Source organism: Nerophis ophidion, linkage group LG09, assembly GCF_033978795.1.
Source record: "Nerophis ophidion isolate RoL-2023_Sa linkage group LG09, RoL_Noph_v1.0, whole genome shotgun sequence".
Classification (NCBI taxonomy): domain Eukaryota; kingdom Metazoa; phylum Chordata; class Actinopteri; order Syngnathiformes; family Syngnathidae; genus Nerophis; species Nerophis ophidion.
The window spans coordinates 69,169,527-69,196,703 of record NC_084619.1 but is presented as its reverse complement, the minus strand read 5'-3'; the positions used below and the strand labels follow the sequence as shown (position 1 = coordinate 69,196,703).

At 39.6% G+C, this 27,177-nt stretch overlaps 1 protein-coding gene across 4 annotated transcripts in view; it reads right to left on the bottom strand.

Moving 5' to 3' along the window:
• LOC133559679 (protein FAM53B-like) overlaps positions 1-6,262 on the bottom strand; it is a 106,093-nt gene extending 99,831 nt beyond the window's left edge. For all 4 annotated transcript variants that reach the window (XR_009808248.1, XR_009808247.1, XM_061911671.1 and 1 more), the window contains exon 1: positions 6,131-6,262. The gene's annotated coding sequence lies outside the window, so the exon portion shown is untranslated. The remainder of the gene's footprint in view (positions 1-6,130) is intronic.
• Positions 6,263-27,177: the final 20,915 nt, after the last annotated feature.

Below are 27,177 nucleotides of genomic sequence, written 5' to 3'. Positions count from 1 at the left end.
GTCTTTTTTCTGCAACATCAAGGTATATATTGACGCTTACATTGGTCTGGTGATAATGTTCCCCTTTAACCTACTCAGTGGCCTAGTGGTTAGAGTGTCCTCCCTGAGATCGGTAGATTGTGAGTTCAAATCCCGGCCGAGTCATACCAAAGATTATGAAAATGGGACTCATTACCTCCCTGCTTGGCACCCAGCATCAAAGGTTGGAATTGGGGGTTAAATCGCCAAAAACTAGGGGTGTAACGGTACACAAAAATTTCGGTTTGGTACGTACCTCGATTTAGAGGTCACGGTTCAGTTCATTTTCGGTACAGTAAGAAATCAACAAAATATAAATTTTTGGGTTATTTATTTACCAAATTTGTAAACAATGGCTTTATCCTTTTAACATTGGGAACACTAGAATAATTCTGCCCACGTTAATCCACATTAAACTGCCTCAACTTGTTGCTTTGATTAAATAAAATGACCAAACCTTTCTTCTACACATAAAAAGTTTAACATTAAACAGTTTCCATTGAAACTGTTTAATGTCAACTCATCATGCTTAATTTATTACAGCATTTGGGAAGCCTGTAGTTGACTTTATTATGTAAATGTTGTATTTTTATCAACATGTGATAACAGGGACCCTGCTATTCAAAACTAGGCTGCTACATTACTAATGATTCATGTAACTAGAGCTGAAAAATAGTACAATTGCAATAGGAGAGACGATTCATCCCTAAACACAATAGAATTCAATGAAATAACAGACAGACAGGGCTTTGCTGCCCCTAAAACACGCACACACAGAAAAATGAGCTAACGTTACGCTAAAAGCTACTTAGCCTTCATCTCAAGCCTATACCGTGAGCTAGCTGAGCTGCAGTTTAAGTTTCTAGAAGGTCAACGGGCTCATAGTGATGTTTGTAATAGTTGTGACTGGGAAGTGTTTGGTATAATTTGGGTAGAGTCCGCTCCTCCCCTGCTAAACGAATATCTGCTCGACGCTAAAGCACTGACTACATCGTTTTGAATACGCACTGCTGATTGGCTTTGTATGTAACCAATCAGCTGGTTGTGTGGGCGGGACAATGAGGCAGAGACAGAGGCAGAAAGCAGAGCAGCTTGTGAAGACTTCTGCGTGCCGAACCGAAACCCCCGTACCGAAACGGTTCGATACAAATACACGTACCGTTACACATCTACCAAAAACGATTCCCGGGCGCGGCACCGCTGCTGCCCACTGCTCCCCTCAACTCCCAGGGGGGTGATCAAGGATGACGAGTCAAATGCAGGGAATAATTTCACCACACCTTGTGTGTGTGTGTGTGTGTGTGTGTGACAATCATTGCTACTTTAACTTTGACTTTAAAATTACTTTCCAACGACGTTGCAAAACAGTTGTACTTGTAAATTGAGACGTTAATGTCCAACGTTGGATCCACGTTGTTGGCGTCGGAAATGACCAATTTTCAACGGTCAATTCGACGTCACAACCTGACATTGAATCAACGTTGTCAAAAAGCATGTTGTTTCAACGTTGTATTTGCGTTGTAGAATATTGGTTGGGAGAATGACCAAAATTCCATCCATCCATCATCTTCCGCTTATCCGAGGTCGGGTCGCGGGGGCAGCAGCCTAAGCAGGGAAGCCCAGACTTCCCTATCTCCAGCCACTTCGTCTAGCTCTTCCTGGGGGATCCCGAGGCGTTCCCAGGCCTGCCGGGAGACATAGTCTTCCCAACGTGTCCTGGGTCTTCCCCGTGGCCTCCTACCAGCTGGACGTGCCCTAAACACCTCCCTAGGGAGGCGTTTAGGTGGCATCCTGACCAGATGCCCGAACCACCTCATCTGGCTCCTCTCGATGTGGAGGAGCAGCGGCTTTACTTTGAGTTCCTCCCGGATGGCAGAGCTTCTCACCCTATCTCTAAGGGAGAGCCCCGGAAACTCATTTGGGCCGCTTGTACCCGTGATCTTATCCTTTCGGTCATGACCCAAAGCTCATGACCATAGGTGAGGATGGGAACGTAGATCGACCGGTAAATTGAGAGCTTTGCCTTCCGGCTCAGCTCCTTCTTCACCACAAAGGATCGATACAACGTCCGCATTACTGAAGACGCCGCACCGATCCGCCTGTCGATCTCATCATCCACTCTTCCCTCACTCGTGAACAAGACTCCTAGGGACTTGAACTCCTCCACTTGGGGCAGGGTCTCCTCCCCAACCCGGAGATGGCACTCCACCCTTTTCCGGGCGAGAACCATGAACTCGGACTTGGAGGTGCTGATTCTCATTCCGGTCGCTTCACACTCGGCTGCGAACCGATCCAGTGAGAGCTGAAGATCCCGGCCAGGTGAAGCCATCAGGACCACATCATCTGCAAAAAGCAGAGACCTAATCCCGTGGCCACCAAACCGGAACCCCTCAACGCCTTGGCTGCGCCTAGAAATTCTGTCCATAAAAGTTATGAACAGAATCGGTGACAAAGGACAGCCTTGGCGGAGTCCAACCCTCACTGGAAACGTGTCCGACTTACTGCCGGCAATGCGGACCAAGCTCTGACACTGATCACACAGGGAGCGGACTGTCAAATCAACGTCACAACCCAACATTGATTAAACGTTGTCACAAAGCATGTTGTTTCAACGTTGTATTTGTGTTGTAGAATATTAGTTGGGAGAATGACCAAAATTCAACGGTCAAATCAACGTCACAACCTGACATTAATGAAACATTGTCAAAAAGCATGTGGTAACCCCCAATTCCAACCCTTGATGCTGAGTGCCAAGCATGGGGGTAATGGATCCCAGTTTGATAGTCTTTGGTATGACTCGGCCGGGGTTTGAACTCACAACCTACCCATCTCAGGGCGGACACACTGTATACATATATATGTACATACATATATATGTACATACATATATACGTACATATATGTATATATATATATATATACATATATATACATATATGTATATATATGTATATATATATATATATACATATATATACATATATGTATATATATGTATATATATATATATATATATATATATATATATATATATATATATATATATATATATATATATATATATATATACATACATATATGTATATATATGTATATATATATATATATATATATATATATATATATATATATATATATATATATATATATATATATATATATATATATATATATATATATATATTTCTTAATTGGATTATCCAGAGAATAGTGCTCGATACCGTGGTAGAGCACAATATGTATGTGTATATATATAGATTTATTTATTAAAGGTAATTTGAGCAAATTAGCTATTTCTGGCAATTTATTTAAGTGTGTATCAAACTGGTAGCCCTTCGCATTAATCAGTACCCAAGAAGTAGCTCTTGCTTTCAAAAAAGGTTGGTGACCCCTGGTTTAAGGTGACTCGTCATCATGTTTGTTTGCTGCTGTCCTCGCTGCTCTGACAACAGAAACAAAAACCTCACTATTGTTTCAAACTACTGCCACTCAAACACAAGTTAGTGTTGTCATATGTGGATTTTAAATTCTTGCTTATTAGAGTCATAATGAGGAGTGACTCATATGGTTGTTGTCACCGGAGGAAGCTAACATGCAATGTGCGGTCGGAGATTGCAGGACATCTCTGCAGCCTTGTTAACACTTCTGTCTCATGACAGTCTGTATGTGTCTGTGTGTGTGTGTGTGTGTGTGTGTGTGTGTGTGTGTGTGTATGTACAAACCCCGTTTCCATAGGAGTTGGGAAATTATGTTAGATGTAAATATAAACAGAATACAATGATTTGCAAATCATTTTCAACCCATATTCAGTTGAATATGCTACAAAGACAACATATTTGATGTTCAAACTGATACTTTTTTTTTTTTTTTCAAATAATCATTAACTTTAGAATTTGATGCCAGCAACACGTGACAAAGAAGCTGGGAAAGGTGGCGATAAATACTGATAAAGTTGAGGAATGCTCATCAAACACTTATTTGGAACATCCCACAGTTGTGCAGGCTAATTTGGAACAGGTGGGTGCCATGATTGGGTATAAAAGCAGCTTCCATTAAATACTAAGTAATTCACAAACAAGGATGGGGTGAGGGTCTCCAATTTATAAGCAAATTGTCAAACAGTTTTAGAACAACATTTCTCAACGAGCTATTGCAAGGAATTTAGGGATTTTACCATCTACGGTCCGTAAAATCATCAAAATGCTCAGAGAATCTGGAGAAATCACTGCACGTAAGCCATGATATTACGGACCGTTGATCCCTCGGGCTGTACTGCATCAAAGACAGACATCAGTGTGTAAAGGATATCACCACATGGGCTCAGGAACACTTCATAAAACCACTGTCAGTAACTACAGTTTATTGCTACATCTGTAAGTGCAAGTTAAAACTCTACTATGCAAAGCCACACCCATTTATCAACAACACCCTGAAACGCCGACGGCTCACTATGTTCTCTGCTGGCTGTACATATCCTACTAAATAAGACCTACACTGTTTCAATGTCCACATTTCTCTGTTGATGCAATTGTTGATGACTGAAGTTCTGATATCAACCAAAGCTCCTCATCCCACCCCCCGGATTGTAAATGTAAATAATTCAATGTACATACTATGATGATTAACTTGTGTGATGACTGTATTATGCTGATAGTATATATTTGTACCATGAATTGATTAACGTGGACCCCGACTTAAACAAGTTGAAAAACTTATTCGGGTGTTACCATTTAGTGGTCAATTGTACGGAATATGTACTGTACTGTGCTATCTACTAATAAAAGTATCAATCAATCAATCAATCAAAGGCTGGGCCCGAGCTCACCTAAGATGGACTGATGCAAAGTGGAAAAGTGTTCTCTGGTTTGACGAGTCCACATTTCAAATTATATTTGGAAACTGTGAACGTGGTGTCCTCCGGAACAAAGAGGAAAATAACCATCCGGATTGTTATAGGTGCAAACTTCAAAAGCCAGCATGTGTGATGGTATGGGGGTGTATTAGTGCCCAAGGCATGGGTAACTTACACATCTGTGAAGGCACCATTAATGCTGAAAGGTAGATACAGGTTTTGGAGCAACATATGCTGCCATCCAAGCAACGTTATCATGGACGCCCCTGCTTATTTCAGCAAGACAATACCAAGCCACGTGTTACAACAGCGGGGGTTCATAGTAAAAGAGTGTGGGTACTTTCCTGGCCCGCCTGCAGTCCAGACCTGTCTCCCATGGAAAATGTGTGGCTCATTATGAAGCGTAAAATACGACAGCGGAGACCCCGGACTGTTGAACGACTGAAGCTCTACATAAAACAAGAATGGGATAAAAAATTCCACTTTCAAAGCTTTCAACAATTACTTTCCTCAGTTCCCAAACGTTTATTGAGTGTTGTTAAAAGAAAAGGTGATGTGACACAGTGGTGAACATGCCCTTTCCCAACTACTTTGGCACATGTTGCAGCCATGAAATTCTAAGTTAAGTATTATTTGCAAAAAAAAAAAACAAGGTTTGAGTTTGAACATCAAATATGTTGTCTTTGTAGCATATTCAACTGAATATGGGCTGAAAAGGATTTGCAAATCATTGCATTCTGTTTATATTTACATCTAACACCATTTCCCGACTCATATGGAAACGGGGTTTGTATATGTATGTATGAAAGTGTATGCGTGTATGTATTAATGCGTGTGTGTGCCATGCTCATAATAGTGTGACGGGTGTGTGTGTGTGTGTGTGTGTCACGCACATAATAGTGTGATGGGTGAAAGTAGGGGATTTCTGTGCAGACTGCACATGCAGCAACAGGTCAGCCATGCACACGCACGCGCACGCACGCACACACACACACACACACACACACACACACACACACACACACACACACACACACACACACACACACACACACACACACAAAGTCATTCTTCAGTCCTGCAGCTACTTTACAGGCATCGTGATGGAGGGCAGTATTTATCACGACGACTTTTGTCGCAAAAACCCAACAAAAGTGTCGTAAAATAAGCTAAGTGTAAAGACAACAACTACAACAACAACGACGACGACGACGACGACGACGTCGTCATGTGTTTGCGGGAGAATAGAATGTGTCCTACCTGACCAGCAGAGGCTCTTTCCAATTTAGGACATGTTGAGGGAGAGGGGAGGAAAGTTCCAGCAGGACTGCGAGCAGCAGCGAGCAACAAAGTGTTGTTGCTGCTCACTCTCTCTCTCTCTCTCTGAGCGATACAATGTCCTCCTCAACGCGGGGGTGACAGGCCACAAACTCGTTTGCCCGGTAGTGACGCCGGCGCTCGTTATAACAAAAAGTACACATTTACACCATTTAGACCCACTTAATAAACCATAGGAGACAACAACGAACTATTTGTGACGGGATATGATGAACACCGCGACATTAGGAAGAGACGACACCCCCCGTAGAGTTGGTATGTTCCACTCCGGTCCTCCCTCAGCCTTTTACACTTCACACACGCACTTAAAGGCCTACTGAAATGAGATGTTCTTATTTAAACGGGGATAGCAGGTCCATTCTGGGTGTCATACTTGATCATTTCGCGATATTGCCATATTTTTGCTGGAATGATTTAGTAGAGAACATCGACGATGAAGTTTGCAACTTTTGGTCGCTAATAAAAAAAAGCCTTGCCCGTACCGGAAGTAGCAGCCGATGTGCGCGTGACGTCACGGGATGTGGAGCGCCATCCATCCATCCATTTCCTACCGCTTATTCCCTTTTGGGGTTGCGGGGGGCGCTGGCGCCTATCTCAGCTACAATCGGGCGGAAGGCGGGGTACACCCTGGACAAGTCGCCACCTCATCGCAGGGCCAACACAGATAGACAGACAACATTCACACTCACATTCACACACTAGGGCCAATTTAGTGTTGCCAATCAACCTATCCCCAGGTGCATGTCTTTGGAGGTGGGAGGAAGCCGGAGTACCCGGAGGGAACCCACGCATTCACGGGGAGAACATGCAAACTCCACACAGAAAGATCCCGAGCCTGGATTTGAACCCAGGACTGCAGGACCTTCGTATTGTGAGGCAGACGCACTAACCCCTCTGCCACCGTGAAGCTCCTCACATCTAAACATTGTTTACAATCATGGCCACCGGCGGCTAGAGCGATTCGGACCGAGAAAGCGACAATTTCCCCATTAATTTGAGCGAGGATGAAAGATTTGTGGATGAGGAAAGTTAGAGTGAGGCACAAAAAAAAACCGGCGACAGCAGTGTGAGCACAATCCACTGAAGTCTCCGGTAAGAGCCGACTTCATATCACAATTTTCCCATCCAAAAACTTGCTGGTTGACGTAGAGAAACATGTTCGCTTGACCACTCTGTGTTAAAGCTTCACAACAAACAAAGAAACACCGGCTGTGTTTCGGTTGCTAAAGGCTTTCCACCAACAGCATTGTTCTTTGTAGTCTCCATTATTAATTGAACAAATTGCAAATACTCTCAAAGTTACATGTAACATACCCTCTAAGTTACATTTGATACTTTAAATACTCTCAAAGTTACACTTTGGGGCTTTTCCAGATTCTTTATCATAGCGTTAAATACAGAAGTTTAAAACATCTGTGAATTAAACCAGAGATAATAAACTACTTTGAATGTGCTTTTAATACTACCAACTAGACTAGTCAGTATATTGTAATACTATAATAATGTATTACTGTAGACTCGCACTATATTGTAGTACGGGATTGTAGTACTATATTGTAGTGCTATAATTGTGTAGTACTGTATTAATGCACTATATTGTAGTACTATATTGTAGCACTATAATAATCTAGTACTACAATGTAGTACTATAATTATTGTAGGATCTGTATTGTCGCACTAAATTGTAGTACTGTAATAATATAGTACTATATTATAGTGCTACAAGTAATATTATATTGTAGTACTATAAATAGCTCCATATTGTAGTACTATAATGATTGTAGTACTGTATTGTAGCACTACAATAATGTAGTACTGTATCGTTGCACTATATTGTAGTACTATATGGTAGTGCTTTAATAATGTAGTACTATAATGTAGTGCTATAAGTAGCATTGTACTGTAGTACTTTAATAATTGTAGTACTGTATTGTAGCACTACAAAAATGTAGTACTGTATTGTAGTAATATATTATAATACTTGAGAGTAGTATTATATTTCAGGACTATATTTCACTACTACTTGGTATTATTATATGGTAGTACTATATTGTAATATTATATTACAGTACTATATGGCAGTATTATCTGCAAAGAGATGGCGACATGTCCAGGTTGTACCCCGCCTTCCACCTGATTGTAGCTGAGATAGGCTCCAGCAACCCCCGCGAACCCGAAAGCGACAAGCGGTACAAAAATGGATGGATGGATGGCAGTATTTTATTGTAGTACTATATTACAGACCTATATTTTAGTACTACTGTATATGGTAGTATCGTATTGTAATACTATATCATAGTACTACAGTGTAGTATTATACTATAGTATTATATTGTAGTACTATATTGTTGTAATATTATAGTACTATATGATAGTATTATATTTCAGTACTATATTATAGTACTATATAAAGTATTATATTGTGATATTATATTGTAGTACTACACTGTGGTATTATATTATAGTACTATGTTGTAGTACTATATGGCAGTATTGTATTGTAATACTATATTGTGCTTGAGCTTCAAGTTGTAGTCACCTGAAATGGTTTTCACTTCACAAGTGTGCTTGAAGGCCATGGAGAGAATGCCAAGAGTGTGCAAAGCAGTAATCAGAGCAAAGGGTGGCTATTTTGAAGAAATAGAATTTAAAACATGTTTTCAGTTATTTCACTTTTTTTTTTTTGTTAAGTACATAACTCCACATTCATAGAGTTGATGTGACTATCTACAATGTAGATAGTCATGAAAATCAAGAAAATGAACAAATGAATGAGGTGTGTCCACATTTTTGACCTGTACTGTACATATATATATATATATATATATATATATATATATATATATATATATATATATATATATATATATATATATACATATATATATATATATATATATATATATCCCTAAAACGCAAGTGTCTCAAAGGGCTGCACAAACCACAAAAAAACATCCTCGGTACAGAGCTTACATAAAGGCAAGGAAAAACTAATCCCCAGTGGGACGTCGGTGACAGTGACTATGATGACTATGAGAAACCTTGGAGAGGACCGCCCCCCCTATTCTTGGTGTTGGATTTTATCAAATAAATTTCCCCCAAAAATGCGACTTATATATGTTTTTTCCCTTTTTGTTATGCATTTTCGGCAGGTACGACTTATACCCCGAAAAATACGGTGTATATATATATATATATATGTATACGGTATATATATATATATATATATATATATATATATATATATATATATATATATATATATATATATAAATACGATATGTATATATATATATATATATATATACCTTGTGTCTTCTATTACACTATTTCACTTTGTCACCTACAGCAGTGGTCCCCAACCACCGGGCCGCAGAATAATTTTTTATTAAAAAATAAATAAATAAATAAAATTATTATTATTATTTTGTTTTTTTTATTAAATCAACATAAAAAACACAATATACACTTACAAATAGTGCACTAACCACAAAAAACTCCCTTTTTCATGACAAAAACGTCCCTTTTTCATGACAAATAAGGAAAAAAAAAAAAGGAAAAAAAAACATTTGCCGCGGGACAAATTATTAAGCGTTGACCGGTCCGCGGATACAAAAAGGTTGGGGACCACTGACCTACAGCACAAAGCTAAGATGGATGTTTTGTTAGATAGCTTAGCATATTTTGACTTTCAACACCCCTGCTGGAATATATTTGTCCTCATTACTTTTCCACCTCGGCGCTGCCATGGAAAACTTCCCCTGCAACAAGTGGGAGACATTCCCCTCCCATGAAATCCCATCGGGACACTTTCCAGCTGAGAGGAGCAATAAGAAAACAGAAAAAGCCCAACACAAATATTAGCAGTATCACACTTGAGAGCATAGAATGAAAGCGCGGTATTCATGCCGGAGTCCACGCGCTTTGACGTTACGAGCGGAATAAGAGGCTCGTTTTGCCACCAGCGCCAACCCCCAAAGTGCTGACTGTGCGTTTTTTACTGTCAGGCCAGGTGGGTGCCAAGCACATGATTTGTGCTTGGATGCATTGGAGCGACAGGAAGTGGTGGACGCAGGCAGAAGTGTGGTAAATGACAGTCTGCCATCAAATCACAAGAAAAATGTGTAAAGATCGGACTCCCCCCATTCATGGGAAACTTCTCCGACGCCTTTTTATGCAGGATACTGAAAAGTTCCAAAACAAAAAACACTAGATGAGGCAATTCCTAAAGAAAATTGTGGGTGAATGCTCCAATGCTGAAGTTGAACTGAAATACTGACAGAATTTTGTATGAATGTTAGAATAGTTTCAATGTTGAAGGGTTTGAATTTCCAGGAAAATCGGAATTTGGTTCGGAACTCGCAGGCATACTTGCCAACCTTAACGGATTTTCCCGGGAGACTCCCAAAAGCGCCTCTCCCGAAAACCAAATTTTCTCGCGAAAATCTCCCAAAATTCAGGCGGAGCTGGAGGGAGCGTGGCCTCCAGCTCCATGCGGACCTGAGTGAGGTCAGCCTGCTTTCACGTCCGCTTTCCCACAATATAAACAGCGTGCCTGCCTAATGACGTTATAACTGTGGAATGATCGAGGGCGAGTTCTTGGTTTCTTATGTGGGTTTATTGTTAGGCAGTTTCATTAACGTCCTCCCGGCGCGGAAACAACACACAACAACAGCAGTCACGTTTTCGTGTACCTCAAAGCAGTTTGTCTGCCATAAACAGCAATGTTGTGACACTTATAAACAGGACAATACTGCCATCTACGGTAAATACATATGTTTGGAAAAATTATGACAGAGAATAGAACAAGGATGGGCAATTCAACCCTTAACTCAACAATGAGTAGATGAGTGTTATGTGTGTGTATATGTGTAAATAAATGAATACTGAAATTCAAGTATTTCTTATATATATATATATATATATATATATATATATATATATATATATATATATATATATATATATAGCTATAATTCACTGAAAGTCAAGGATTTCTCAAGGTTTCAAGGTTGGCAGTATGCTTGTAGGGAAAGTGTTAGTTTGAAGGTCCAGGATGAGTGGAATGTGTTGATGTTAGAATGCTTTGAATCGGTTGAAAAATGTGGGAGTTGTGGAACTTTGAAAAATGTATCATTCATTTCAATGGGAACTTCCTGGAAATTTGGGAATTTGAACAAGCTGAATATTTTCAAGTTTGAACGGGTTGAATCGGATAAAAAAAAAAGTGGAAGTTGTGGAACTTTGAAAAATATACCATTCATTTTAAAGGGAACTTCCTGGAAATTTGGAAATTTTGGGAAAAGCTGGAATTTTTTAAAAAATTGATTAGGAGCATGAATGTCACGAATGAGCTGAATTGGTTGGTGTTGGAGTTCTTTAAATCGGTCAAAAAACGTTGAAGTAGTCACAGTTTTTGAATTAAAAATGTGTTATGGAATTTCGGGAAAACCAGGAATTTGTCAAGGGAAATTCCCGAATAGGCTGAACAGTTTGAAGTTGGAACGTTTTGAATCGGGCGAAAAATGTGGAAGGAACAGCGCGGCAAAATCTGTAGAAGAAGAAGTTGAATAAATAGATGAATTTAGTGTAGAAAAGTATTATGTAAATGTTACAGACAACGGATAAAAAAATGTGGGAGTTGTGGAACTTTGGAATGTTGGAAATAAGGTGAGAGAAAAAAACGGGAATTCCTGGAAAATTGTTAAACGTCATTGGGGAAAATGTCCCTAAAAACTGGTAATTCTTGGAAACCCAGGATTTTTTTCCAGGATGAGATTAAATCAGTTGAAAAATGTGGGAATTGTGCAATTGTTCAATTGGAACTTCCTGGAAATTTGGGAATTTGAACAGGCTGAATATTTTGAAGTTTGAACGGGTTGAATCGGATTAAAAAAAATGTGGGAGTTGTGGAACTTTGGAATGTTGGAAATAAGGTGAGGGAAAAAAAACGGAAATTCCTGGAAAATTGTTAGTCATTGAGGAAAATGTCCCTAAAAACTGGGAATTCTTGGAAACCCAAGATTTTTATTTTTTTGGAAGAAGAAAAACACACAATTCCTGAACAGGCTGAATATTTTGAAGTTGGAACGGTTTGAATCGGATTTAAAAAATGTGGGTGTTGTGGAACTTTGAAAAATATACCATTCATTTCAAAGGGAACTTCCTGGAATTTGGGGAATTTGGGGAAAAGCGGGTATTTTTTATTTTTATTATTAGGAGCATGAATGTCCTAAATGAGCTGAATTGGTTGGTGTTGGAGTTGTTTAAATCGGGCAAAAAACGTTGAAGTAGTCACAGTTTTTGAATTTAAAAAATAGTATTATGGAATTTCGGGAAAACCGGGAATTTTTCAAGTTCTTAAACCGACTTGTTTTTTTTGTCCTGACTAAGAAAAATGATGGTGGAACGGTTGAAATGGATTGAAAAATGTGAAAGGAGTCATCGCACTAAATAAAGGTTGGAAATAAGGTGAGGGGAAAAAAACGGGAATTCCTGGGAAATTGTTGAACGTCATTGGGGAAAATGTCCCTAAAAAATGGGAATTCTTGGAAACCCAGGATTTTTTTTTTTTGGAAGAAGAAGAAGAAGAAGAGCACACAATTCCTGAACAGGCTGACTATTTTGAAGTTGGAAGGGTTTGAATGGGATAAAAAATGTGGGTGTTGTGGAACTTTGAAAAATATACCATTCATTTCAAAGGGAACTTCCTGAAATTTGGGGAATTTGGGGAAAAGCAGGATTTTTTTTTTTTTTTTTTTAATATTAGGAGCATGAATGTCCTGAATGAGCTGAATTGGTTGGTGTTGGAGTTGTTTAAATCGGGCAAGAAACGTTGAAGTAGTCACAGTTTTTGAATTAAAAAAATAGTATTATGGAATTTCGGGAAAACCGGGAATTTTTCAAGTTCTTAAACCGACTTTCTTTTTTGTCCTGACTAAGAAAAATGATGGTGGAACGGTTGAAATGGGTTGAAAATGTGAAAGGAGTCATCGCACTAAATAAAGGTTGGAAATAAGGTGAGGGGAAAAAAACAGGAAATCCTGGAAAATTGTTGAACGTCATTGGGGAAAATATCCCTAAAAACTGGGAATTCTTGGAAACCCAGGATTTTTTTCCAGGATGAGTTGAATGCGTTGAAGGTGGAATGGTTTAAATCAGTTGGAAAATGTGGGAATTGTGCAATTGTTCAATGGGAACTTCCTGGAAATTTGGGAATTTGAACAGGCTGAATATTTTGAAGTTTGAACGGGTTGAATCGGATTAAAAAAAATGTGGGAGTTGTGGAACTTTGGAATGTTGGAAATAAGGTGAGGGAAAAAAACGGGAATTCATGGAAAATTGTTAAACGTCATTGGGGAAAATGTCCCTAAAAAATGGGAATTCTTGGAAACCCAGGATTTTTATTTTTTTGGAAGAAGAAGAAGAAGAAGAGCACACAATTCCTGAACAGGCTGAATATTTTGAAGTTGGAATGGTTTGAATCGGATCAAAAAATGTGGGAGTTGTGGAACTTTGAAAAATATACCATTCATTTAAAAGGGAACTTCCTGGAAATTTGGGGAAAAGCGGGATTTTTGTTATTTTTATTATGAAGAGCATGAATGTCCTAAATGAGCTGAATTGGTTGGTGTTGGAGTTGTTTAAATCGGTCAAGAAACGTTGAAGTAGTCACAGTTTTTGAATTTAAAAAATAGTATTATGGAATTTTGGGAAAACCGGGAATTTTTCAAGTTCTTAAAACGACTTGTTTTTTTGTCATGACTAAATAAAGGTTGGAAATAAAGTGAGGGGAAAAAAACAGGAATTCCTGGAAAATTGTTGAACGTCATTGGGGAAAATGTCCCTAAAAACTGGGAATTCTTTGAAACCCAGGATTTTTTTCCAGGATGAGTTTAAATCAGTTGGAAAATGTGGGAATTGTGCAATTGTTCAATGGGAACTTCCTGGAAATTTGGGAATTTGAACAGGCTGAATATTTTGAAGTTTGAACGGGTTGAATCGGATTAAAAAAAATGTGGGAGTTGTGGAACTTTGGAATGTTGGAAATAAGGTGAGGGAAAAAAACGGGAATTCATGGAAAATTGTTAAACGTCATTGGAGAAAATGTCCCTAAAAAATGGGAATTCTTGGAAACCCAGGATTTTTATTTTTTTGGAAGAAGAAGAAGAAGAAGAGCACACAATTCCTGAACAGGCTGAATATTTTGAAGTTGGAAGGGTTTGAATCGGATCAAAAAATGTGGGAGTTGTGGAACTTTGAAAAATATACCATTCATTTAAAAGGGAACTTCCTGGAAATTTGGGGAAAAGCGGGATTTTTGTTATTTTTATTATGAAGAGCATGAATGTCCTAAATGAGCTGAATTGGTTGGTGTTGGAGTTGTTTAAATCGGTCAAGAAACGTTGAAGTAGTCACAGTTTTTGAATTTAAAAAATAGTATTATGGAATTTTGGGAAAACCGGGAATTTTTCAAGTTCTTAAAACGACTTGTTTTTTTGTCATGACTAAATAAAGGTTGGAAATAAAGTGAGGGGAAAAAAACAGGAATTCCTGGAAAATTGTTGAACGTCATTGGGGAAAATGTCCCTAAAAACTGGGAATTCTTTGAAACCCAGGATTTTTTTCCAGGATGAGTTTAAATCAGTTGAAAATGTGGGAATTGTGCAATTGTTCAATGGGAACTTCCCGGAAATTTGGGAATTTGAACAGGCTGAATATTTTGAAGTTTGAACGGGTTGAATCGGATAAAAAGAAATGTGGGAGTTGTGGAACTTTGGAATGTTGGAAATAAGGTGAGAAAAAAAAACGGGAATTCCTGGAGAATTGTTAGTCATTGGGGAAAATGTCCCTAAATACTAGGAATTCTTGGAAACCCAGGATTTTAATTTTTTTGGAAGAAGAAGAAGAAAAGCACACAATTCCTGTACAGGCTGAATATTTTGAATTTGGAACGGTTTGAATCGGATAAAAAAAATGTGGGTGTTGTGGAACTTTTAAAAATATACCATTCATTTCAAAGGGAACTTCCTGGAATTTTGGGAATTTGGGGAAAAGCAGGATTTAAATTTTTTTTTAAATATTAGGAGCATGAATGTCCTGAATGAGCTGAATTGGTTGGTGTTGGAGTTGTTTAAATCGGTCAAGAAACGTTGAAGTAGTCACAGTTTTTGAATTTAAAAAATAGTATTATGGAATTCCGGGAAAACCGGGAATTTTTCAAGTTCTTAAAACGACTTGTTTTTTTGTCATGACTAAATAAAGGTTGGAAATAAAGTGAGGGGAAAAAAACAGGAATTCCTGGAAAATTGTTGAACGTCATTGGGGAAAATGTCCTTAAAAACTGGGAATTCTTGGAAACCCAGGATTTTTTTCCAGGATGAGATTAAATCAGTTGAAAAATGCGACAATTGTGCAATTGTTCAATGGGAACTTCCTGGAAATTTGGGAATTTGAACAGGCTGAATATTTTGAAGTTTGAAAGGGTTGAATCGGATTTAAAAAATGTGGGAGTTGTGGAACTTTGGAATGTTGGAAATAAGGTGAGGGGAAAAAACGGGAATTCCTGGAAAATTGTTAGTCGTCATTGGGGAAAATGTCCCTAAAAACTGGGAATTCTTCGAAACCCAGGATTTTTATTTTTTTGGAAGAAGAAGAAGTAGAAGAGCACACAATTCCTGAACAGGCTGAATATTTTGAATTTGGAAGGGTTTGAATCGGATAAAAAAATGTGGGTGTTGTGGAACTTTGAAAAATGTACCATTCATTTCAAAGGGAACTTCCTGGAAATTTGGGAATTTGGGGAAAAGCGGGATTTTTTTTCCTTCTAATTATTAAGAGCATGAATGTCCTGAATGAGTTGAATTGGTTGGTGTTGGAGTTGTTTAAATCGGTCAAGAAACGTTGAAGTAGTCACAGTTTTTGAATTAAAAACTGGTGTTATGGAATTTCGGGAAAACCGGGAATTTGTCAAGGGAAATTCCCGAATAGGCTGAACAGTTTGAAGTTGGAATGTTTTGAATCGGGCGAAAAACGTGGAAGGAACAGCGCGGCAAAATCTGTAGAAGAAGAAGTTGAATAAATAGATGAATTCAGTGTAGAAAAGTATTATGTGAATGTTACAGACAAGTTAGTGTTACTAGTCAAAGTTTGCTTGGTGACTCTGCTTGCAAACACTGACTTGCAATCCGGAGAGATTTATGACGGCGGAGACCGAGTCGCCTCGTGCGTTCTTCATGACGTCAGCGGCTCCCGGGAGCCCGAAGTCTCCTGATTAGCTCATTAGCTTAGCATGACCACCCCCCTCTGGGACCTGGCAGATGGTGAAAGCGATGAGTCGGCAGCACGCCATGCTTGGTGGACAGTCACACGACTGCAGGGAGGGGGGTTCGATTCCCGTCTTTCTTTGTGTCAATCCCATCTTTCCTTGCAGTGGTCTACATGACACACACACATAAATGGTGTAGTGTGGGCGGGAAGTGACACGTCAGTGTTTACACAAGTCGACATGGCTCCACTTCTAGTTGCTCTCAGTCCTGATGTGTATTTGTGGCAAGTTTCCAGGATTTTGTCAAAGTCTTCATTTTATTTGGCCCTGGAAATAATAATCACCAATAAAGTACTGTAACTTTGTCTTACTAAATGGTTAGGGTTGGGGTTAAGTTTGGGGTTAGGTTTATGGTTAGGACCATAAAAAGGAAATGGGTAGGTTTAGGGGAAGAAGGATATAAGGAAAATAAAGATGGGACGTAAAAAGGGGGAATGTGCGCGGTCCATCGACAATCCAATCAGCCAATCTCGTTTAGGCCCCCCGGATGTCTGGTGCCCAACTTGGTGATCCAAAGGAGCTCCGCCCTGCGGCATTGGGCGAGGATCCATTTGGGGTTCGTCCCGGTGACAGTTGCCCGGACGGAAGACCACCCGTGTCGGACAAAGTGCTGGACCAGGTGAGTGTTGGTATTTTTGTGTCTAACGATGTTGTCTGCGGGCTATAGAGCGTTTTCCGTTCGGGCTCCAGTACTCTGGAATGCCCTCCCGGTAACAGTTGGAGATGCCACCTCAGTAGAAGCATTTAAGTCTCACCTTAAAACTCATCTGTATACTCTAGCCTTTAAATAGACCTCCTTTTTAGACCAGTTGATCTGCCGCTTCTTTTCTTTCTCCTATGTCCCCCCCTCCCTTGTGGAGGGGGTCCTGTCCGATGACCATGGATGAAGTACCGGCTGTCCAGAGTCGAGACCCAGGATGGACCGCTCGTCGGGACCCAGGATGGACCGCTCGCCTGTATCGGTTGGGGACATCTCTACGCTGCTGATCCGCTTGAGATGGTTTCCTGTGGACGGGACTCTCGCTGCTGTCTTGGATCCGCTTGAACTGAACTCTCGCGGCTGTGTTGGAGCCACTATGGATTGAACTTTCACAGTATCATGTTAGACCCGCTCGACATCCATTGCTTTCGGTCCCCTAGAGGGGGGGCGGGGGGGGGGGTTGCCCACATCTGAGGTCCTCTCCAAGGTTTCTCATAGTCAGCATTGTCACTGGCGTCCCACTGGATGTGAATTCTCCCTGCCCACTGGGTGGGAGTTTTCCTTGCCCTTTTGTGGGTTCTTCCGAGGATGTTGTAGTCGTAATGATTTGTGCAGTCCTTTGAGACATTTGTGATTTGGGGCTATATAAATAAACATTGATTGATTGATTGATACTTATGTTGGGCCAATCTTCTATCTAAGGTATTGCCCGTCTCGCCCACGTACATCCGGCCACATCCTTGACACCGGATCATATGTACCCGATTCTGGGTACATATAACGGCTGGAAAACCTTGCGGTTGTGGAGGTTCTGGCGGACAAGGCTGTCCCTCCGAGTGGAGGGCAGGTCTCTCAATGAGCTGACCCTGGCTTTGACCAACGGACCATTCAAGTTGGGGTTCTTTCGGTAGCCCGGCACCACCCAGGACTCTGGCAGCCTCCCACTGCTCTCCACCAAGGTCCGGAAGTTGTTTTTGACCTTTCTCACGACTCGTACGGCCGAGGGAGAGTACGTGGTGATCAGAGGAATCATGTCCGTCCCAGGGAGAGGTCCCTTCGGGTCCAGGAAGACCCTCAACTGTCGTCTGAGGAAGGACCTGGAGTAGGCCCTCCCCTTCAGGGCAGAAAAGAGGGCCCTCGAGGCCGCCAGCAAGTCCTACCGCCTAGTGCGAATACGATGAATCCTGAGTAATTGGGATTTCACCAGCCCTGCAATGGTGGGCTTGGGGTAGAAGCTGCTTTTGGGGTTAGGATTAGGGTGAGGGTTAGGGTTGGGGTTGGGACTACGGCTAAGGGTTGGGGTGGGGCGATAGAAAAGAGTGAAAAAAGAAGAAGATAGGAAGGGTGTGCACTGTCCGTCAATGGTCCAACAGACTCGCACTCACGTCTCTTTAAGGCCCCCCCGATGTCTGGTCCCCAGAATGGCGATCCAGTGGCGTTCCGCCCTCTTCCATTCGGCGACAACCCATCCGGAGTTGGCCTGGACCACACACACACGGACAGAAGCCCACCCGTGTCCGATGAAATAGGGTTAGGGTTGGGGTTGGGGTTAGGGATAGGGTTAGAGGGTGAGAGTCCAGTCCATAGTGGATCTAACATAATAGTGTGAGAGTCCAGTCCATAGTGGATCTAACATAATAGTGTGAGAGTCCAGTCCATAGTGGATCTAACATACTAGTGCGAGAGTCCAGTCCATAGTGGGTCTGACATAATAGTGTGAGAGTCCAGTCCATAGTGGATCTAACATAATAGTGTGAGAGTCCAGTCCATAGTGGATCTAACATAATAGTGTGAGAGTCCAGTCCATAGTGGATCTAACATAATAGTGTGAGAGTCCGGTCCATAGTGGATCTAACATAATAGTGCGAGAGTCCAGTCCATAGTGGATCTAACATAATAGTGAGAGAGTCCAGTCCATAGTGGATCTAACATAATAGTGAGAGAGTCCAGTCCATAGTGGATCTAACATAATAGTGAGAGAGTCCAGTCCATAGTGGATCTAACATAATAGTGAGAGTCCAGTCCATAGTGGATCTAACATAATAGTGAGAGTCCAGTCCATAGTGGGTCTAACATAATAGTGTGAGAGTCCAGTCCATAGTGGATCTAACATAATAGTGAGAGTCCAGTCCATAGTGGATCTAACATAATAGTGTGAGAGTCCAGTCCATAGTGGATCCAACATAATAGTGAGAGTCCAGTCCATAGTGGATCTAACATAATAGTGTGAGAGTCCAGTCCATAGTGGATCTAACATGATAATGAGTGTCCAGTCCATAGTGGATCTAACATAATAGTGAGAGTCCATTCCATAGTGGATCTAACATAATAGTGAGAGAGTCCAGTCCATAGTGGGTCTAACTTTATAGTGAGAGTCCAGTCCATAGGGAACTAACATAATAGTGAGAGTCCAGTCCATAGTGGATCTAACATAATAGTGAGAGTCCAGTCCATAGTGGATCTAACATAATAGTGAGAGTCCAGTCCATAGTGGATCTAACATAATAGTGAGAGTCCAGTCTATAGTGGATCTAACATAATAGTGAGAGTCCAGTCCATAGTGGATCTAACATAATAGTGACAGTCCAGTCCATAGTGGATCTAACATAATAGTGTGAGAGTCCAGTCCATAGTGGATCTAACATAATAGTGAGAGTCCAGTCCATAGTGGATCTAACATAATAGTGAGAGTCCAGTCCATAGTGGGTCTAACATAATAGTGTGAGAGTCCAGTCCATAGTGGATCTAACATAATAGTGAGAGTCCAGTCCATAGTGGATCTAACATAATAGTGTGAGAGTCCAGTCCATAGTGGATCCAACATAATAGTGAGAGTCCAGTCCATAGTGGATCTAACATAATAGTGTGAGAGTCCAGTCCATAGTGGATCTAACATGATAATGAGTGTCCAGTCCATAGTGGATCTAACATAATAGTGAGAGTCCAGTCCATAGTGAAAAAGGCAAAAATCCAAAATGGGATTCCGTGCCACTTAAGGCCACTTCCAGGAAAACTTAATGTGTTTGAAAGAGGCAGCAGCAAACATTATTCATCATTAGTAGCGGACAAAGTGAGTGAGTAGCAAGACTGGCAACATAAGGGCCTTGAGGAAGAGAACCAGCAGGTAGGGACACTAATCACTCAGCAGGTGTGGAGAACGACGCTCAATAAAGCAGAAAGTAAACACAAGACTCAAAACTAAAGACACGACCCGGGCAACAGATCTTGAAGGACAGGATTAAATCAACTCTGATTCCTTTTGATCCTTTTCACGAGTTTATAAAATGCCCTGCGATGAGGTGGCGACTTGTCCAGGGTGTACCCTGCCTTCCGCCCGATTGTAGCTGAGATAGGCGCCAGCGCCCCCCGCCACCCCGAAAGGGAATAAGCGGTAGAAAATGGATGGATGGATGGCGTTTATAAAATGTAAACGTGGAATTCTTCAATATTTTTGCCTCTCGTTCAAAATCATTATGAGAGACGAGAAGACGAAAGGTTTTTAATTTTTTCTTTCTAAGATATAAACATTTTAGCATTGCAGCTAAATTTAGCAATCCATTCTACTTCTAAATCAGGGGTCACCAACCTTTTTGAAAGCAAGAGCTACTTCTTGGGTACTGATTAATGCCAAGGGCTACCAGTTTGATACACACTTAAATTAATTGCCAGAAATAGCCAATTTGCTCAATTTACCTTTAATAAATAAATCTATATATTTTTTTAAAAATTGTTATTTCTGTCTGTCATTCCATCATACATTTTTTTTTCCTTTTACAGAATGTTTTTGTAGAGAATAAATGATGAAAAAAACCCACTTAATTGAACGGTTTAAAAGAGGAGAAAACATGAAAAAAATTAAAATTAAATTTTGAAACATAGTTTATCTTCAATTTCCACTCTTTAAAATTCAAAATTCCACAAAAAAAATTAAAAGAAAAACTAGCAAATTCGAATGTTTTTGAAAAAATGTAAAAAATAATTTTAATTTTTCCCAAATAAAATTAATTTTAGAATTTTGATGACATGTTTTAAATTGGATTTTAACCTATCTGCACTTTGTTAGAATATATAACAAATTGGACCAAGCTATATTTCTAACAAAGACAAATCATTATTTCTTCTAGATTTTCCAGAACAAAAATTTTAAATAAGATTTTAATTTGATTTTACAGATTTTCTGGATTTGCCAGAAATTTTTTTTTGAATTTTAATCATAATAAGTTTGAAAAAAATATGAAAATTAAATTGTATTTATTATTTTTTACAAAAAAAAAAAATGTCTTTCTGAAAGTTATAAGAAGGAAAGTAAAAAAAATAAATTTACTTGAACATTGATTTAAATTGTCAGGAAAGAAGAGGAAGGAATTTAAAAGGTAAAAAAGTATATGTGTTTAAAAATCCTAAAATCATTTTTAAGGTTGTATTTTTTCTCTAAAATTGTCTTTCTGAAAGTTATAAGAAGCTGATCCAGCTGGCCGGGGACGTTTCCTGTTGATTTTGGGCAAGCACTCCATTTATGTCGAATTAGCTTGTCTCCAAGTTCCATATTTATCACCCTCTCCTGGCTTCTGTCTGCCCCAACGTTTCACTCTTCCTCCCTGCTCGCCTCTACATCTCATGATCAATATCAAAGTGACTCACTACATGGACACTTGTTCGTCTGATCCAGCTGGCCGGGGACGTTTCCTGTTGATTTTGGGCAAGCACTCCATTTATGTCGAATTAGCTTGTCTCCAAGTTCCATATTTATCACCCTCTCCTGGCTTCTGTCTGCCCCAACGTCTCACTCTTCCTTCCTGCTCGCCTCTACATCTCATGATCAATATTAAAGTGACTCACTACATGGACACTTGTTCGTCTGATCCAGCTGGCCGGGGACGTTTCCTGTTGATTTTGGGCAAGCACTCCATTTATGTCGAATTAGCTTGTCTCCAAGTTCCATATTTATCACCCTCTCCTGGCTTCTGTCTGCCCCAACGTCTCACTCTTCCTTCCTGCTCGCCTCTACATCTCATGATCAATATTAAAGTGACTCACTACATGGACACTTGTTCGTCTGATCCAGCTGGCCGGGGACGTTTCCTGTTGATTTTGGGCAAGCACTCCATTTATGTCGAATTAGCTTGTCTACAAGTTCCATATTTATCACCCTCTCCTGGCTTCTGTCTGCCCCAACGTCTCACTCTTCCTTCCTGCTCGCCTCTACATCTCATGATCAATATTAAAGTGACTCACTACATGGACACTTGTTCGTCGGATCCAGCTGGCCGGGGACGTTTCCTGTTGATTTTAGGTTATCACTCCATTTATGTCGAAATAGCTTGTCTCCAAGTTCCATATTTATCACCCTCTCCTGGCTTCTGTCTGCCCCAACGTCTCACTCTTCCTTCCTGCTCGCCTCTACAAGCAGCAGTATACTCAGCTTCAAAAATATAAGATTGTAAATTATCGTTTGTCCAAAAATAGTCGTCTTTGTTGTCGGTTACAAAGTCTGCCATGATTAGAACACGATGTATCCATCCGTCCATGTTCTACCGCTTATTCCCTTTGGGGTAGCGGGGGGCGTTGGTGCCTATCTCAGCTACAATCAGGGGGAAGGCGGGTACACCCTGGACAAGTCGCCACTTCATTGCAAGGTGGCGAAAAGGTGATGTAACACAGTGGTGAACATGCCCTTTCCCAACTACTTTGGCACGTGTTGCAGCCATGAAATTCTAAGTTAATAATTATTTGAAAAAAAATAAAGTTTATGAGTTTGAACATCAAATATGTTGTCTTTGTAGCATATTCAACTGAATATGGGTTGAAAAGGATTTGTAAATCATTGTATTCTGTTTATATTTACATCTAACACAATTTCCCATCTCAAATGGAAACGGGGTTCGTAAAACGTCCATCCATCCATCCATTTTCTACCGCTTATTCCCTTTTGGGGCCGCGGGGGGCGCTGGCGCCTATCTCAGCTACAATCAGGCGGAAGGCGGGTACACCCTGGACAAGTCGCCACCTCATTGCAAGGTGGCGAAAAGGTGATGTAACACAGTGGTGAACATGCCCTTTCCCAACTACTTGGGCACGTGTTGCAGCCATGAAATTCTAAGTTAATTATTATTTGCAAAAAAAAAATAAAGTTTATGAGTTTGAACATCAAATATGTTGTCTTTGTAGTGCATTCAACTGAATATGGGTTGAAAAGGATTCGCAAATCATTGTATTCTGTTTATATTTATATTTAATACAATTTCCCAACTCATATGGAAACGGGGTTCGTAAAACGTCGCTTTTTCTAATTGAGCTTCTTTTAACAGGAAACACATTTTCCCCTTTTGGCTCGGCCATCACCACAAATACACTCGGATGAGTACTTCCACCGGACAAAAAGAGGGTGTGTTGCACGCGGAGTCCGTTCACAAATGAAAGGCTCTTAATGCCACATGACGTGGGAATCTTCTCCTGCTTCCAAACCCACATTTCTTCATTCTGCGGCCAGGCGCTCATCAGAGCTAAGAGGTTCCATGTGAAAACTAAGCTCCGCATCAGGCGTGCACATTACTCAGCCCTTTCGGCTCCTTCTCCGTCAATACGCTTTAATAGCTCCCCCGGTCCCCCGAGGGCCACGTTAATGGCTGTCAGTCGAAGGACGTGGTCAGATAGTTGTATCCAAACAGTTTGGAACCATAAAATCTGTAACGTGAAAACACCTTTACTGTCAAACTCATTTTACTGTAGCTCTGTAGTTCATTCAAACCCACTCCCAGTCCACTGATAAAATCATGGCTTAATAATTAAGAAATAAAGACAACTTAAACTTGGCGTATTTTTCCGACTACAAACCCTGTTTCCATAGGAGTTGGGAAATGGTGTTAGATGTAAATATAAACAGAATACAATGATTTGCAAATCCTTTTCAACCCATATTCAGTTGAATATGCTACAAAGACAACATATTTGATGTTCAAACTCATAAACTTTATTTTTTTTGCAAATAATAATTAACTTAAAATTTCATGGCTGCAACACATGCCAAAGTAGTTGGGAAAGGGCATGTTCACCTCTGTGTTACATCACCTTTTCTTTTAACAACACTTAATAAATGTTTGGGAACTGAGGAAACTAATTGTTGAAGCTTTGAAAGTGGAATTCTTTCCCATTCTTGTTTTATGTAGAGCTTCAGTCGTTCAACAGTCCGGGGTCTCCGCTGTCGTATTTTACGCTTCATAATGCGCCACACATTTTCCATGGGAGACAGGTCTGGACTGCAGGCGGGCCAGGAAAGTACCCGCACTCTTTTTTTTACAAAGCCACGCTGTTGTAACACGAGCTGAATGTGCCTTGGCATTGTCTTACTGAAATAAGCAGGGGCGTCCATGAGAAAGACTGCACTTAGATGGCAGCATATGTTGTTCCAAAACCTGTATGTACCTTTCAGCATTAATTGTGCCTTCACAGATGTGTAAGTTACCCATGCCTTGGGCACTAATGCACCCCCATACCATCACAGATGCTGGCTTTTGAACTTTGCGTCGATAACAGTCTGGATGGTTCGCTTCCCCTTTGGTCCGGATGACACCATGTCGAATATTTCCAAAAACAATTTGAAATGTGGACTCGTCAGACCACAGAACACTTTTTCACTTTGCATCAGTCCATCTTAGATGATCTCGGGCCCAGAGAAGCCGGCGGCGTTTCTGGATGTTGTTGATAAATGGCTTTCGCTTTGCATAGTAGAGCTTTAACTTGCACTTACAGATGTAGCAACAAACTGTATTTAGTGGCAGTGGTTTTCTGGAGTGTTCCTGAGCCCATGTGGTGATATCTTTTAGAGATTGATGTCGGTTTTTGATACAGTGCCGTCTGAGGGATCGAAGGTCACGGTCATTCAATGTTGGTTTCCGGCCATGCCGCTCCAGATTCCCTGAACCTTTTGATGATATTATGGAGCGTAGATGTTGAAATCCCTAAATTTCTTGCAATCGCACTTTGAGAAACGTTGTTCTTAAACTGTTTGACTATTTGCTCACACAGTTGTGGACAAAGGGGTGTACCTCGCCCCATCCTTTCTTGAGAAAGACTGAGCATTTTTTTGGGAAGCTGTTTTTATACCCAATCATGGCACCCACCTGTTCCCAATAAGCCTGCACACCTGTGGGATGTTCCAAATAAGTGTTTGATGAGCATTCCTCAACTTTATCAGTATTTATTGCCACCTTTCCCCAACTTCTTTGTCACGTGTTGCTGGCATCAAATTCTAAAGTTAATGATTATGAGTTTGAACATCAAATATGTTGTCTTTGTAGCATATTCAACTGAATATGGGTTGAAAAGGATTTGCAAGTCATTGTATTCTGTTTTTATTTACATCTAACACAGTTTCCCAACTCATACGGAAAACGGGGTTTGTAATGAGTTACTATTGTCATGTAATTAGTTACTATGGTCATGTAATTAGTTACTATGGTCATGTAAGTCACAGCAGCTCAGACGCGGAAGGAGATTTCCACAACAAAGTTCTAAAGCTTAGTAATATATCACATATTTCAGATTGTAGGTGGGTTTATTTTGTATCCTTGGCGTTCATATTTCACTGTTTGTTGCATTTTTGTTGCGTTTCACTTGACTGTAAAATGTGTCGATCGAAAGAGGGTGTGATGTTCATATTTTGTCAATATTCAGTGTTTTATCCTTCGTAGAAAAATGTAAAATTATGTTTTTTTAAGGCGGTTTGTCATAACGTTTTTAGCATTCAATCAGACATTATTGTGAGATTTTGTATTAGTGCTCCTAAAAATAGATAATTTGTCATATAAAATAGAATTTTATATGACAAATGTCACCATTTTATAAGAAAATGTAAAAATTTTTCCATTATAATTATAATCAGAATTTTGCTGGGCAAAATTATGACAAAAGTCATAGTTCTACTCCAAAAAAAAATCACTATTTTACAAGAAAGACAAAAAAAATTCAATATTGTGATAAGTCAGAATCTTATGACAAATGTCACCATTTTGTAAGAAAACTTAAAAATATTTGCAAGATAATAATAATCGCAATTTTGCAGGGCAAAATTATGACAAAAGTCATAATTGTAGTAAAATAATTTCACTATTTTTAAAGAACGACAAAAAAATTGGCAATATTGTGATAAAAGTCAGAATTTTATATGTCAAATGTCACCATTTTTTAAGAAAACTTAAATATGTTTGCAATATCATAATCGGAATTTTACTTGGCAAAATTATGACAAAAGTCATTTGAAAATTCACTATTCGACAAACAACAACAAAAACGGCAATATTGTGATGAAAGTCAGAATTTTATATGACAAATGTCACCATTTTATATGAAAACTTGAAAATGTTTGCAACATAATAATAATCAGAATTTGTTTGGGCAAAATTATGACAAAAGTCATAATTGTAGTAAAATAATTTCACTATTTTAAAAGAACGACAAAAAAATTGGCAATATTGTGATAAAAGTCAGAATTTTATATGACAAATGTCACAATTTTGTAAGAAAACTTAAAAATGTTTGCAATATAATAATCGGAATTTTACTTGGCAAAATTATGACTAAAGTCATAATTTTCCTCAAAACATTTCACTATTTTATAAGAACGACAAAAAAATGGGTGATATTGTGATGAAAGTCAGAATTTTACATGAAAAATGTCAAAATTTGATAAGAAAACGTAAGAATGTGTACAATATAATAATAATCGGAAATTTGCTGGGCAAAATTATGGCAAAAGTCATAATTGTACACAAAATATATCAGTATTTTACAAGAACGACAAAAAATTGGCCATATCGTGATAAAAGTCAGATTTTTTTATGACAAATGTCACCATTTTATAAGAAAGCGTGAAAATGTTTATAAAATAATAATAATCAGACCTTTGCTGGGCAAAATTATGACAAAAGTCATACTTGTACTAAA